We start from the raw sequence: 14,674 nt of genomic DNA, 5'->3' as shown, positions 1-14,674 counted from the left end.
AAGACCAGAAGCAAGCATGGCAGAGGGATGGCTTGTGCAAGAGTCATTAGTATATATCACAGAGTTTCTTGCATCCACGGATCCTGATATGCCGCAAGCTTGGCACAACAAGGATGATGATCGCATCATTGGCGAGGTCCTCCAAGGAAAAGGGATTGAAAGAAAGATGAGCGAAGAGCAAATGGAGAAATTCAATAAGTTTTGTATCCTCAATAGCCCTGAGATGCAGAAGTGGATTGAGAGATATGAAGTGGCCAAAGTAGAAAGAATAAATGCAAGGACGAGATTCAGAGTAATGTACAGGTGATCACAACCATATCCACGAGATCTGGCTCTTCTCCCTACTCACATGTCACTTGATTGGCTACAACTAGCTATACGTTAAGCCGAACGTGATGGAGAGACAATAAACGAGCGCGAGCGGGAGTTATCATCTGGATGTATGGTGCATGTAAGTTTCTTATCTCTTGATGTAATTAAGTAATTATTTGTGGCAATATATGCTATAAAATAGGTGCATCTTCATTGTTTTAATGATGCTCTTTTACAGTACAAAAAGTACAGTGCATTATGGTCATATGGACGACATTTTCGCATAGAACGCATCGATTCAAAGAGAGTCACGTATGATTGTGGAGTCATGGCTAACTTCACACAAGATAGCCGAGCAAGTGCTTCGGATACCAATCTTCTCTCCTCACAGTTGGATTATTGTGGAACCATACGCGACATCTATGAAATTGATTTCAGACGATTTACTATTTTCATTCTTGACGTAAAATGGTTTAGAACTACTTACAACGGTCCCCATGCAACTGTGAGAAAAGATGGTAGCGGTCTCTTTGCAATAGACTCCACCAAACATTGGACCGATGAAAGTGATACTTTTGTTCTTCCCGAGCACTGTGAGCAGGTGCATACTAATGATTTAATTAGTCGAAGCTTTCGTTTTTTAAGTCCATTGATATATATATAATTGACGATATTTGGCACGTGATTTTTCATCTTCAATATAGGTGGTTTTTCATCCGGATCGTTCTGATCCAAGATGGTGGTACGTGATCCAAGTTGCACCACGAAGTAAGCAGATTTTTGAAGATCGAGATGTGGATATGGAGATGCCACTACCAAATCTGGATCCAATTGATGAATCTAGCGAAGAAGATGTAGATCACCATATGAGGCAAGAGGAAGATGCGCATAATGACATCGCACGGGAGGAGGATGGAGATCACGATATTGACGAGGAAGACAACAATCGTCAAGATCAATCACCACACTTAAGCTTAATTGAAGAAGATGATCAAATACTTTTAGGTGAAAGTACGATGCTAGAGTACGATGATGATATAGGAGATCAACTCGGTATAGAGTTGGAGATAGACTTGCTTGGCGCCTTAGACTTGGCTCAAGATGAAACAGTTGATGTAAATGCTCTTATTTAATTTGATTTTTCTCATCTCAAACTTGGACATGAATATATGAGCTTCAAAGGCTTGATGTACATGCTCTCATTTTTTAATTCTCTATGAGCTCAAACATGTATGAAAATTTAAAAAATTTTGTCATTGGAAGAAAATAAAATTTAAGGCTAAAAAAAAAAAAAAAACCTCTCTGTAAAACGTCGCTATAATTTAGTGTCTCAGTGTCGCTATATAGCGACCTTTAAAAGTCGCTATATAGCGACTTTTACTAATGTCGCTATATAGCGACTTTTAAAAGTCGCTATATATCGACTTTTACTAACGTCGCTATATAGCGACGTTTATTAAAAGTCGCTATATAGCGACGATTTACGACACCCGATTTTTATACCGACGATTAACGCTAAGCGGGCGCTAATCGTCGGTACGTAAACGTCGCAATAGGATGCGTGTGTAGTAGTGAGAGATGCATTGGATTGTTACATCCACATAAAAGGACTATAACAAATTGATATGATAAGTCTTTCACAATGCAACATCAAAAGATAAGAGCTAATAAGAATTCAAATAGATACTCTAGACAGCGTCCATGTATTTTGCTTCTCCAAGCTCATACGTGGAATAGAGGACAAAAAATAGAACTCCATTTGCATACTTCTTCTTTTTTTTCATATGTGGAAGTTTTAAAATTGTGAAACTAGAAGCCTTGATGATTGGTCATACATATAAGCACATGGATGATTTGTTCATTATGCTCTTTGAGACAATCACAATAGATTATGTATTCATATTGCCTCATTTTATTACAACCCTTTAATTCTAAATTTGGGTTATTGTTGCATGCTTGCACTAGCCCCCCCTCTAGCCTTATATCGGCATATACCATTTTTAATACAAGAGGTCCTTGAAATTGATAAGGGGTACCTGCATGACAAACAAGGAAATTTGGTGGGTCATACGAAGCCATTAAAATATCATTTACACCTCAGTTATGGGATTCCAAGTTCCAATATGTGATGCATACAAAATTGCATCATGATCAATTGTTTCTAGTTGAAGGAATTTAAATATGAAAATCTTATAAGATAGTGTGGTAATGCTCCTTAAAGGGCACATAAAATGATAATTTTTAGTACTTTCTAAATTTAGAAAAAGAGATCTTGATAAAGCCTACATTTAGCAGATTATGGAATGCTTCCTTCAAGCAAGTTAGGCTATAAAAATGGTAGTAGTTTCTCTAATTGTGACAAATTAACTACAAATGTAGTGAATATGGAAGTCGAATCTCTACAGAGAGGAACATTTAGAACTGAAGCAGACGGATATAGTTTACAATGAGTGACTTTAGAAGCTAGATAATTCAATCCTTACTTTTGGTGAGTCTTTTGGCTTTTTGGCCTACCACGTTTACAGTGGAAGTCTAAGTAATGGTGGGTGAGCTTCGCAAAGCAAAATTCGTTGTTCTTTTATAAATTAATTCTAAATTTCCATGTGTCTTGCGGTTCGCCTACTCCACTCGTGTTTGACTTGTCCCACCCTATTTCCCCAAGCTCTTCTCATCTAATAAACATGGGTGCATGGCTTTGTATCATCAAGTTTGCATCGATTCGGGTGTTTGTCATGTTCATGCAGTACCGCGCCATGCAACCTAGCCAACCTGTGCATCTCTTCGAAAGAGACCTCACCAACTTTGCCAGCACTCATGAAGGTGCTCATGATTTGATGCCTATGAAAGCCATCCTGAACTCTGTGGTTATCATTGCTTGAGAAAAGCCAAGAAGGTTCTATATAGTGTGTCCTTAGGAGGGTAGTATGGCAAGGACCATGAATCTTAGCCTGCATCTTTGGAGAACATATACTATGGGCATGGCTTCGAGCGAGGGTTCATGAACCAACGTCAATATGCCGTTCTCAATGGAGTGTACCAGAGATGTGCATTCATCTTTTGATGCCTTCGGATTTGGTGGTTGGCCATCTCATCTCACGAGTTGGACTCTCATTAATGTTTTCATTCACATGCCTACAAAATCGATCCAAACTTTTGTGGACAGATGGGGGCTCTTGGCAGCTGCAAAATCCAATTAACTCCCTCGAGCAAATGTGAAATTAAGCTCTTTGGCATTCATTGCAATGGCAACTACAACATCGAATGTGAAATTGGGCTCTCTTTTGCATTTGCTGATAAGCTTCCCTCGCCACCTTTGGCAGTCCCACAATAGCTTGGAGGAATCAAAGATTGGCATGGATTTGAGGAGATATGGAAGAGTTGAGAGAGCAGAGGCGAAAATATGATTGTGGGTGGTGGGGTCATAGGCTTGGTGCTAGCCATAGGCCTCAAGGAATGAGATATCAATTTTCAACTCTGTGAGTAGCATCTTGCTCTTCACTCTAATACAGCCATTGCCATCGGCATTGGACCCAATAGTGTGTTTGGCAATCCCTTATCAAAACCTCGTCGAGTAACTCAGTCTCAAATCCTCACCGATTACACTGTGATGATGTTCCTTTCCTTTTAAACTTGTGGTATCTGGTAGCTTTGGGTGTTGCTCTTAAATTGACTTCCTTGACTACCTGCAGAAAATCTCATAACAAAAGGTGGACCTCCTTTTCCTAAGCATTACAAAATGAAATGGATGTTTGGTCTCTCGATTCCACTACCTTCTCTGGAAGATAGTTTTGTAAAGCTTCTCATGTGGATGGTGGAACAGATCGATTGGCTGGAGTGTGCACAATGCACCCGCAGAATGTACATTTTCAAAAATGGTGTCCCAAAGAAAATGTTGATGTTCATTAAGGATATTGGGACAACAATGAACTTCCATCAAGGTTGTTAGCTCTACTGTTTAAGATACCTCGCAACATCTATTCGGTTTGGAGGATTTCGGCTTGGAGTAAGTGCCATAGCTAGCTTGGTTGGCAGCATTATAAGGGGTTTGCTCATTATTAAGTTGGGTTGGGTGCAGGTTAAACAACAAAAAAGGAGGACCATGAGGGAGAAGACCGTCGTCCTAGGTGACGTCTTTTAGAAAAGGCTCCTGTAGGAATGTCATTGAGCCCGTTTCACAACAACACAAAGCAACTATAGACGTGCTTCATAGACGTGCAAAATAGCAGTGCATCTATAGGCGCTATTCAAATAGAGAAATTATGGGCACGTCTAATAGCGCGTCTAATAGCACATCTAATAGCACATTTATTAGCACGTTTATTAGCACATTTGCACTATGAATTGGACGCAGATTTAGACGCAAAATAGGGAATACAAAAAGTGAGATTTTGGGGTGGCTTGATAAATGTACATCACTGCTTTCCAAACATTTCCCATGATTACCAAAGCACGTAATTTTAACAAAAATATCAATGCTTTTTTGTAAACCCATGGCACCTATACAAAAATTAAGTGAGGTGAGGAGAATGAAACAATATGTAAAATAGTTTTGACAATATCAATGATGGGCTATAGTTCAATCTCATCCTCAATGAGATCAACCCTTGCCAAACTATCTACTTCAAAATCCAAACCAGTGTTGAGATCTACAAATATATTCAACCCACTACTACTTGTGCTATTCATGTGCTCATCGAAATCAGCATCACCAATGGTAAGATCGTCCTCATGGGTAATGGCCTCAATATCTGTATCTCCTATCTCATGATCATCCTCCTCTCTCATATCACGGTCATCATCACCTCCATGGCCATGATCATCCTCCATATGCTCCATATTAGTAAATGTACTATACATCACTTTGAAATGTGGCGTAATATGTATGACATGCCACCATCTATTATTATCCACCATTGGTTGATAGACAACCTAATTCAAACACAAATACAATCATGTTATTTTCCATGCATCAAAGGTATCAAATATTTAAAAGTGAGTATTTTTATGTGTGTACAATACCTGTTCACATTGTTGTGGTAGTACTAATGTGTTTTTCTTACTTTGCCAAAACTTTGTGGAGTCAATAGTTACAAAGCCAACTGCATGGCGTTTGATTGTTGCATTAGGGCCTCTTTCCACCACGTCCTTAAACCACTTTACATCCAAAACATACACAAAGAAGCATCGAAAATCAAGCTTAATAATATCTTGGATTATGTTACAATAATCATCCATGGCTCCATTGGCTCCCTCAAAGCTAGCAATGATGCCCCAATCTTGTGTGTTTCTCTTATCATCAATCCGTTATGTTCGAAAATGCTTGCCCTCACACCATATAGCATTGAACATAGTACACTACACCAAGACAAAATCAATTAAATAAGCGATCTAAATTAATTAAATCTCCTAACTTATGCATAATAATATATATACCGACTTTGCTCCTGCATCCCCTAGCATACTCCCGTTCTTCCATTGTGATATGCATCCCCTCATCTCTCTCTGCTCTCTACATTGTTTCAAGTAGCCAATCCACACAAATATTCTTTGGAATTGCTCTTAGATACTGAGGGTATGGCACACAAGATCCGTGGTGTGTACGAAAGAGGGCCCTTTCTTCTTGTCTTCTTGCCTTTGCATCCTCGTATCTTGTCACCCATCTTTTCATCACATCACTATTAAGCATGCAATATAGGTTGATATTATTAAGCAACTCCGTGTCTATTACTTTACTATGTTCTTTCCCTTGAGGCACAATAGAGATCATCCTTTAGGTCTTCATCATCTCTCCATAGTCGTGGGATAGAGTTATCCACATCAACAATAAACTCAAAAATATATACAAGTGATTCTTGTACCAACCAACCCTTGTCCATGCTACCTTTTGGTCTTGCATTTTGTCTCACAAAGCCCTTCAAGGTCTTCATGAAGCACTCGAGGAAGAACAACCATCGTGCATGTACAGTACCACATATAGTAATTTCATCCACCAAATGCACTATGAGATGTAGTTGGCTTGTGAGAATAGAATGTGGAAATGTCTCTTCCACTAAACAAACCACCTCCACTAATATAACTCAAGCATTCTCAAGCATGGTGGGATCTATTTCCTTTGAGCTCACATACCTAGAAAGAAAAAAGTATGCAATATTAGCAATATGAACACCTTGCATTCTGTAAAGTACCTCACAAGCTCGCCCATCTTGTAAATACAATATTTGCATTTTGTATCCTGAAGTACCTCACAAGCTCGCCCATCTTGTAAATACAATCCTTCACGTCCTTTGATGCACTGTGAGAAATGTGAGTAGATAGTATGAACTGAACACATGAGGAATGGTTGATTAGTTGCTTCTAATTCACTCACAAATTTGGAAGGAAAAATATCTTATGCACATAAAATACTTGGAGCATCTTTTGCCAATCATGAGATTTCAAGCCATATAATTGCTCTACACCTCTTTTCTTGCTCTTTGTGAAGGCCCCCTTAAAACACCTCATGCATCTAGTGGGAGTATGAATGATAGTGATAGCATGCTTCATTGCCACCATCTCTAGCTTTGATAACCTCCACGATGCACGAGGTAAAAAAACATGCCCATTTGGTCTCTCTTGTGGCCAAGCTTCACATCTCCTCCTTGTAGTGTCTACGGAATCTCGTGTCCCATTCAAATGTTGCCAAATGTTAGACACCACATTCTTGAAGATATGCATCGGATCAAGCAAGTGATTGATCTTGCGTTGAGACCGATATGGTAAACGATAAAAGATGAAGTACCTAAACAAAAGAAAGTATTAGCGGAAAATCTTTACTTCCAGCCAATATAGCACACAATAGTTACAAATCCTTACTGGCTCATGCCAAGTGGTGGAGGAGTCATGGAACCATCCCAAATTCTCATCTAATCTCCCACAGTGAGTGATTGTGGAGTGATTCTCAAATGGCCATACACTGTAAGAGGTGCTTTTGAGACTAAATGGATTCACACCATCCATACCCAAACCAAGTCTCAAGATCCTAGCTTCTTCCTTGAAGCTTGGCCATGTGTCTTCAATATGCTTCCATGTAGAACTATCTGCGGGAGTTCTCCACTTGCCATCGGTTGATCGATGGGAGGATCAATGCCATGACATGATCCCTACAATGGATTTGCACTTGAACATATGTTGGATGTGAGGGATTATGGGAAAATGTCACAGAACCTTACGAGGCACATCCAAAGTTATGAGATCTGCTCTATATCTTGCCTCTCCATAAGTAGGACACTCTCTTGCATCCTTATGTGGTCCATGAAATAGAACGCAATCGTTGACGCCTGCATGGATCTGCTTGTTATCTAATCCTCCAAGAGAGGTCACATGTTACCTTGCCATATCTCTTAAGGTCTGTAATTTATTCTCCCTTGGAAGCATTTTATACAATAGCTTCCACGTCAAGACCATAAATGAGGAAAAGCATTCGAGTAATCGACCCACTAGCATAATTCACCATGTTTGCAAAATAGACTTTAAAGCTTACTTGAGGAATGCATTCAAACTTGCATTGCTCCATCCATATATGGTCTACAAGTTTAGTAACTCAAGGAAGGCACGTAGAATAGAGAATGTGCACCCTTCAAACAGTGGAGTCGATGCTGCAGTAAAGAGATCCTCCTCCTCCATGCTATCATCCCTCCCTTCGGATTGATGGACATATAAATCCCACACCATATCATCAAACACCTCCTCCTCCATGGCCTCATGAGGTAATGGTGGAGGGCTACTATCACCATCACTCCATGCATCCGTAACGGTCCCTCCTGAAGATCCCACCTCATATCGCCGATGCTTCGCCTTCTCATGACGAGCATAGGACAACATATGCGGGTGTGGCACTGCATCCTGTATCAAATTAAAACGGGATCATAACTCAAACACATGAACACCCATTAGTATCTGAATCAACCTTAACTCTTCAACGCTTACCATATTTACGGTCGCATCCCATTCTTCATACTTTGAGACATGATTGAGTGTAATTCTGTGTCCACGATACATGTTTCCTCGACATCGATCACACATACATTTTGATTTTTTGCTCCAACCATATTTTGCGATGGTAGATACGGAGGGATTCATGCTCACACAAATAAACAACCCAAAAAATTTGCTCTTACATGAGTTGTAAATGTTCAAAACTCTATGGCACATCTAAAACGCGTCTAAAAGCACGTCTGTACTGTGGTGCATGTCTATAGGTGCATCTAAAATGTACTATAGATGCGTTGATAGACGTGCATTTAGACACATGTTTAGACACACTTTTAGATGCGCTTTTAGACTTGTAGACTGCGAGCTAGTTTTGGAACCTACTTTTAGCGTGCTTGCTTTTCTTCACATACTTTTAATGATGCATGGCTTGCTTTGCTATTCACAAACATAGCTTTGGGCATCCACACTTATCTCCAAGCTCCCACACTCATCTCCAAGCTTACACAATCATCCCCAAGCACACAAGAGAAGAGGGTGAATAGGAAGAGAAGAAGGAGAAGCAGAGGGTGATTAAAGAAGAGAAGCAGCTTTGAAGAAGGAGAAGAAGCTTCCATACCTTGGTAAGTCTCTTGATGGTTGATCTTCTTTGAAAGTTGCTCTTTGGATTCATCCTTTGTCATATGCAGGAACGAGTGTTTTTGGTACTAGTGTTGGTTTTTCGGGTCGGGCACATGTCCTTTTCAAGTTCTAAAAAAATTGTTTCTATCGGAGCACGTCTATAGATGCATCTAAGAGCGCATCTAATAGTGCATCTATAGATGTGTCTGTGTTTGGAAACGGACAATCGCACCTATAGACGTGCTGTTAGATGCGGATATAGACGCGTTTCGACAATCTTAGATTTCTTCATTTTCCTTCCCTTCCCCTTCTCCTTCCACTTCCAAGAAAAGGATTGCATATTGAATGATGGAAATAAGTGATTGCATGAATAAAGAAAAGTGATTCTATCTTATCTCCTCTCTTTCCTTCTCTTTTCGTCTCTTTTCTCATCTCTTTCGTTGTCTCTTTTTCTCTCTTTCCTTCCTCTCTTTTCTCCTCTCTTTCCTTCTCTCTTTTTCTCTCCTTTTCCTTCTCTCTTTTATATCCTCTTTCCTTCTCTTTTTGTGGTAATTTTCCTCTCTTATCTCCTCTCTTTTTCTCTCTTTTCCTCTCCTTTCTCCTCTCTTTCTTTCTCTCTTTTTCCCTCTTTTATCCTCACCTTTTTTCTCTTTTTTCTTCTCTCTTTTTCCTTCTCTCTTTCCTTCTCTTTTTGTGGTAATTTTCCTCTCTTATCTCCTCTTTTTTTCTCTCTTTTTTTCTCCTCTATTTTCCTCTCTTTTCTCTTCTCTTTCCTTCTCTCTTTTTCTCTCTTTTATCCCCAATTTTTCTCTCTTTTTTCCCTCTCTTTTCCTCTCTTTTCTCCTCTCTTTAGTATATTTAAGTAGAAGCCCATTTTCAATACATGTAAAGGACTTCCTATTTCAAACTATAGTTAAGTCATACTTTTGAAGGACTCTTAATTCATAGCATATATTACTCAATTTTTTTCATTTTCAAAGCATTCATAAAATAATTCATGTATGAACTATTATTAATTCATCCTTTTAAAAACGTCATGTTTTTAGTGACATATAACAATTCCGATAATAACTACTTTTAAGTATACGAGATAAATTTTCATGTATTGTTACTCTTATAATAATATTGTAGTGTATTTCAAAAATTTCTACTATTATAGTGCTCTTCTTGATATCATAATGAATAATTATCAAATTGCAAGTTTACATAAATCTATTTCAAATTTTACTTTAATTAAGTAAAACTTGAAAATATTATTTAACAATTTTTAGGAAATAGCACTAAATTCATTTATATATATTCTACCTCAATACACCTACTTGCCTGGATCTAGTTTCTCTATTAAGGAAGGTTTGGGGAGGACGACCTTAAGAGAGAAAAGATTGGGGTAATATGGACCGTTCGATCGAAAAGAATTGAGAGACTGAATCTTGTGCGTTCATTTGGTAGTTTCGATTTGGTAGCTGAGAAGTCTCTTAGTTACGGCTTGTCTCCTCAACATCACCTTTTCGATTGCTCTATAGAGTTCCGCATCCTCCTTGTCCCATTTTCCGTTGCAAAGCTTCCATGGTATGCTATTGGTGAGCCGATTGGCAGCAGGATCCTTTCTTTAATTTGGTGGAACCATACTTCGTCCTAGATTGAACTTGTGGCTCAAGGGCAAGAAACCACAGTGCTAGGTCATGGGATGGATAGCAGAGGCTTGTCTATATGATGCCCATCGCGAGTGCTTTTGTACAGGCTTGCAACTATTTTCTCAACAGTTGCCAAGAAGATCTAGAACACGTATCCATGGTGAGTTGGGACGGAAAAGGATCAGGTCGAGTGCCTGCTATGCAAAAATTTGAGCATTAAATAAAGGCTGCTCCCCTCAGTTATTTGTGGATTTGCGAGCATTGAGGAACATTGCTCATTTTGATGCTTGATTTTTTGTAGTTTATTGTCCAGGCCTTGCAAATGTTTGCCCTAGCTTCAGCCCAACCAATCGGCATTTTGGTTTTCATCAAATTGCCACGTCTTCAAGCCCACTCCCGGCATCTGCCTTTACATGCTTCTTGGGCCTCGATGATTGCAGGCCATGAGATCGCCCGTTCTCATTTTCAGGGCTCTCGTGAACATCAACAATTGATAGATTCTCATTCCTGGCATGAGTCGGACAGAGGTGCAAGTTGTAACACCTAGTGGACTTCATCAATTTTGGGCACCTCGAACACCACATGCTCCAAAACCACGCACGTGCACTATTGCTAGTAGGCAACAAATATAATATACCAATTTTAATGGACACTAGTGTAAAGCCCATGGCAAGCCACGTTTTCATCAGCTTGGTTGTTCATGATTTCACCTCCTCCACGATGTCATGTCATATGCCATAGTCAAACACGTAGTTAGTCAGTTGAAATAGCTCAACGCTTGAAGCTTCTAATTAGAAAATGCAGCAGCTAGTAAGCATATATCAGAGCAGTTTGTAGGATGAAAAGAGTTTTGGATCAACCTACAAAAGCAAGCATCACAACATATCAATACTATCTACTGGAGTCTGGACTACTCATATGCAACAAAATATAACTGTCATTCAATTATGAGAAGCACCTATAGCCTAGAATTACGAAGTTGAGAAGCACATCTTTGAATGTATAGCGTCCCAGAAGAGTTTGGTTCTCAAAAATCCTTCTCCATTTCTTGTACCCACTGCCAAAACAATTGTGGGCTATAATGTCATCCATTGTAGGATCCTTTCCCATTTGTGGCACAATTGTAAAGCACAAACCGCCTCCTTTCTTGGATCTTATCGAGCTTTGGAGAAGAGATCCTTAATCTCTTGGAAAGAGGTGAAATTGATGTCATCCTTGAACGAGTCTTGAATGATAGGAACGATCTAGTGCGCCAAGGATTTGATGGAAATAGCAAGAAAGTCAGATTGCTTGATGTGTTCGAATTTCTTGTCATGAGGCACGTAGATATCTTGTAGCTAGACCGGAGCCAGACTTTAGATCCAAGATCCGCACATCGAGACAAAAAATAAAATATTGTGAGACCATGGCGTGCTCTGTTTGTGACCCTCAGGGGGACGGTAAGGCCCGAAGATGCTACAGTATATGCAGCTAGTGTCTTATCGGTGCAAGAGTGATGATCGAACTGGGCAAGAAACTCAAAAGGAGGGAGAGAACTTCCAAGAGAATTGAATTATTGGAACAAAAGGTGAGTCCTGACTCGTGACTAGCAAAGTAAGCTAGTATCATTCGAAGAGAAATTGTCATAGTCTAGGAGTGAGTGTGTCATGATGTCAACAGGGTATATTGCAATACATGTTCAAAGTCATCGAATGACATGTACAAGCCATGGCAAAGCAAGTAAAATTCTTTCAAGGGCTTGGACGATAGATTGCCTAGAGACCTAGAGCTCGTGAGTGCACATGGGCTTCGTTCTAGTCAGACTCTTATAGTTTCAACTTTCAACAAGTTACATGCTTCTAGGGCCTCGATGATTGCAATCCATGAGATCTCCCGTTCTCATTTTCAAGGCTCTTGCGAATATCAACAAGCAATGGATGAGTCGGATGAAGGTGCAACACCTAGTGGACTTCATCAATTTTGGGCACCTCGAACTCAGTGCTTTTAGTATGGCTTGCACACAAAATCCAACCTACATGGCAAGCCTATGGAAATGCTCCCAACTCGAATCTTTTGTGGCCCTTCTCTTGGTGTATCATTTGGCCTAAGGCCTTATTTTGCATACATTATACGTGCTCTTTTGTTATGGTGCTCATTTCTTTTTTCTCCTCCTTTTTTTTCATATTTCAAATGTGAGCAAATGGTTTGTTGAACTATTACTCATAGCATTAACAATACTACCCTGGTATACAAATAATATCAGCAAATAGTATGTCTTTTCCCGAAGTACTTTTTCCTTTCTTGTGCCAGTTTCTTCAATGCAAAAGGCCTTGTGATAGCCACAAGCTCTCTTCAAGAAATTGTTTCTCCTCTTGTGCCAATTTCTTCAATGGAAAAGGCCTTGTGATAGCACTTTAGATTTGTATAAGGTGTTAAACATTATCTAGAGATATTGGATTGATGCATTTGTATGGATTCTATTTAGTTTATTTGTTAATATATAAGTTTGGAGACAAGACATAGATACGTAGGTATTATAACTGTAATAAGAAAACCATTGGGAGATAGAAGAAGTAAGTCTATACAATCGGTGAGTGACCAGCTTCAATTACAAGGAAAGTTACAAATATAGCTCAAAACATAGAAGCCTCATTCGATCATACTATGGCCGATGTGCTTGATATGCTTATGAATGACAGTGTGAGTGCTAATTAAAATCTTAAATGAATTGCTATAATCACAAGTGGATGTTACATCCTCCCCGCATTATGCTCATGAGAGTTCTAGTAAAGTTACTTCTCGAGAATCTACTTCCTAAAAGTGAGAAAAAAATGGTAAAAATGGTTAGAGCTATATATAGCTTGCCACTCAGCCTAGTCCTCAATATGCCTATGATCTATGAATAGAATCACTTTCTTGGGAGCAAAAAAAAAAATTAATTAAAAAAAAAATAGAATCACTTCCTTCACTAGTTTATCACACCATCTTGCACTCAGTTTTTTTGCTCCCTTAGATTTAACACACTGGCATATCATGCTTTTACATTCCCACATTAAGAAATAAGATGCTTAATCACATAAAGCAAACTTCTTTAGCTATAGGACTCCATAAAATTTTAGATGAAGAGAAGACCCAACACCCATCGGTCATATCCATAAAAACCAAGAGCGTAGGATCGTTGTTGTAAGCATAGTCAATCTTTAGGGATCAAGATCTTATCAAATCAATGCCAAGTAGAGTCTCAATCTTGTTGTTAAGAGTAAGGTATCCCAATCTACATGCTTTTATAGTGATAATTATATACGTTTAATAGACCAAAAAGTTGATTGAGAAAATCACTTAGGCAAAAGGTTATCTATCATATGAAAGCAATTTTTTATTTCTATTAGGTCATCATTGAAAAGAAGAGTTTATGCTTCAGCACTTGTGGTTTCATGCTACTTTTGCAAGAGTAAAAGCCAATGATGCTTCACATATATTAAGCTAGTTTTTATTTAGTAGCATGGATGTGCTTGTAATCCAATCCTCCAAGAGAGGTCACATGTTGCCTTTCCATATCTCTTGAGGTCGGTAATTTGTTCTCCCTTGGAAGCATTTTACACAATAGCCTGCACGTGAAGACCATAAATGAGAAAAAGCATTCAAGTAATTGACCCACTAGCATAATTCACCATGTTTGCAAAATATACTTTGAAGCCTTTTTTAGTAATGCATTCAAATAGTAGAGTCGATGCTACAGTAAAAAGAACATCCTTCTCCATGATATCATCCCTACCTGAGGACTAATGGACATATAAATCATAAACAATATCATCAAGCACCTCCTCCTCCATGGCCTCATGAGGATTACAATGGTGGACAGCTACTATCACCATCACTCCATGCATCCGTAATGGTCCCTCCTAAAGATCCCACCTCATATTACTGATGCTTTCCCTCCTCACGATGAGCATATGGCAACATATGCGGGTGTGGCACTGCATCTTGTATCGAATTAAAAAAGGATCATATATCAAGCACATGAACACCCATAGGTATCTCAATCAACCTCAATGCTTTAACACTTACCCGGGATATAGTCACATCTCATCCTTCGTACTTTGAGATGTGATTGAGTGTAATTCTACATGCACGATACATGTTTCCTCGACATCGATCAC

The sequence above is a fragment of the Dipteris shenzhenensis genome, chromosome 21 (assembly GCF_047967505.1).
Source record: "Dipteris shenzhenensis isolate YYH24624 ecotype China chromosome 21, Dip_SZ_1.0, whole genome shotgun sequence".
Lineage (NCBI taxonomy): Eukaryota > Viridiplantae > Streptophyta > Polypodiopsida > Gleicheniales > Dipteridaceae > Dipteris > Dipteris shenzhenensis.
The sequence above is the reverse complement of the archived record's forward strand: the minus strand, read 5'-3'. Positions refer to the sequence as shown.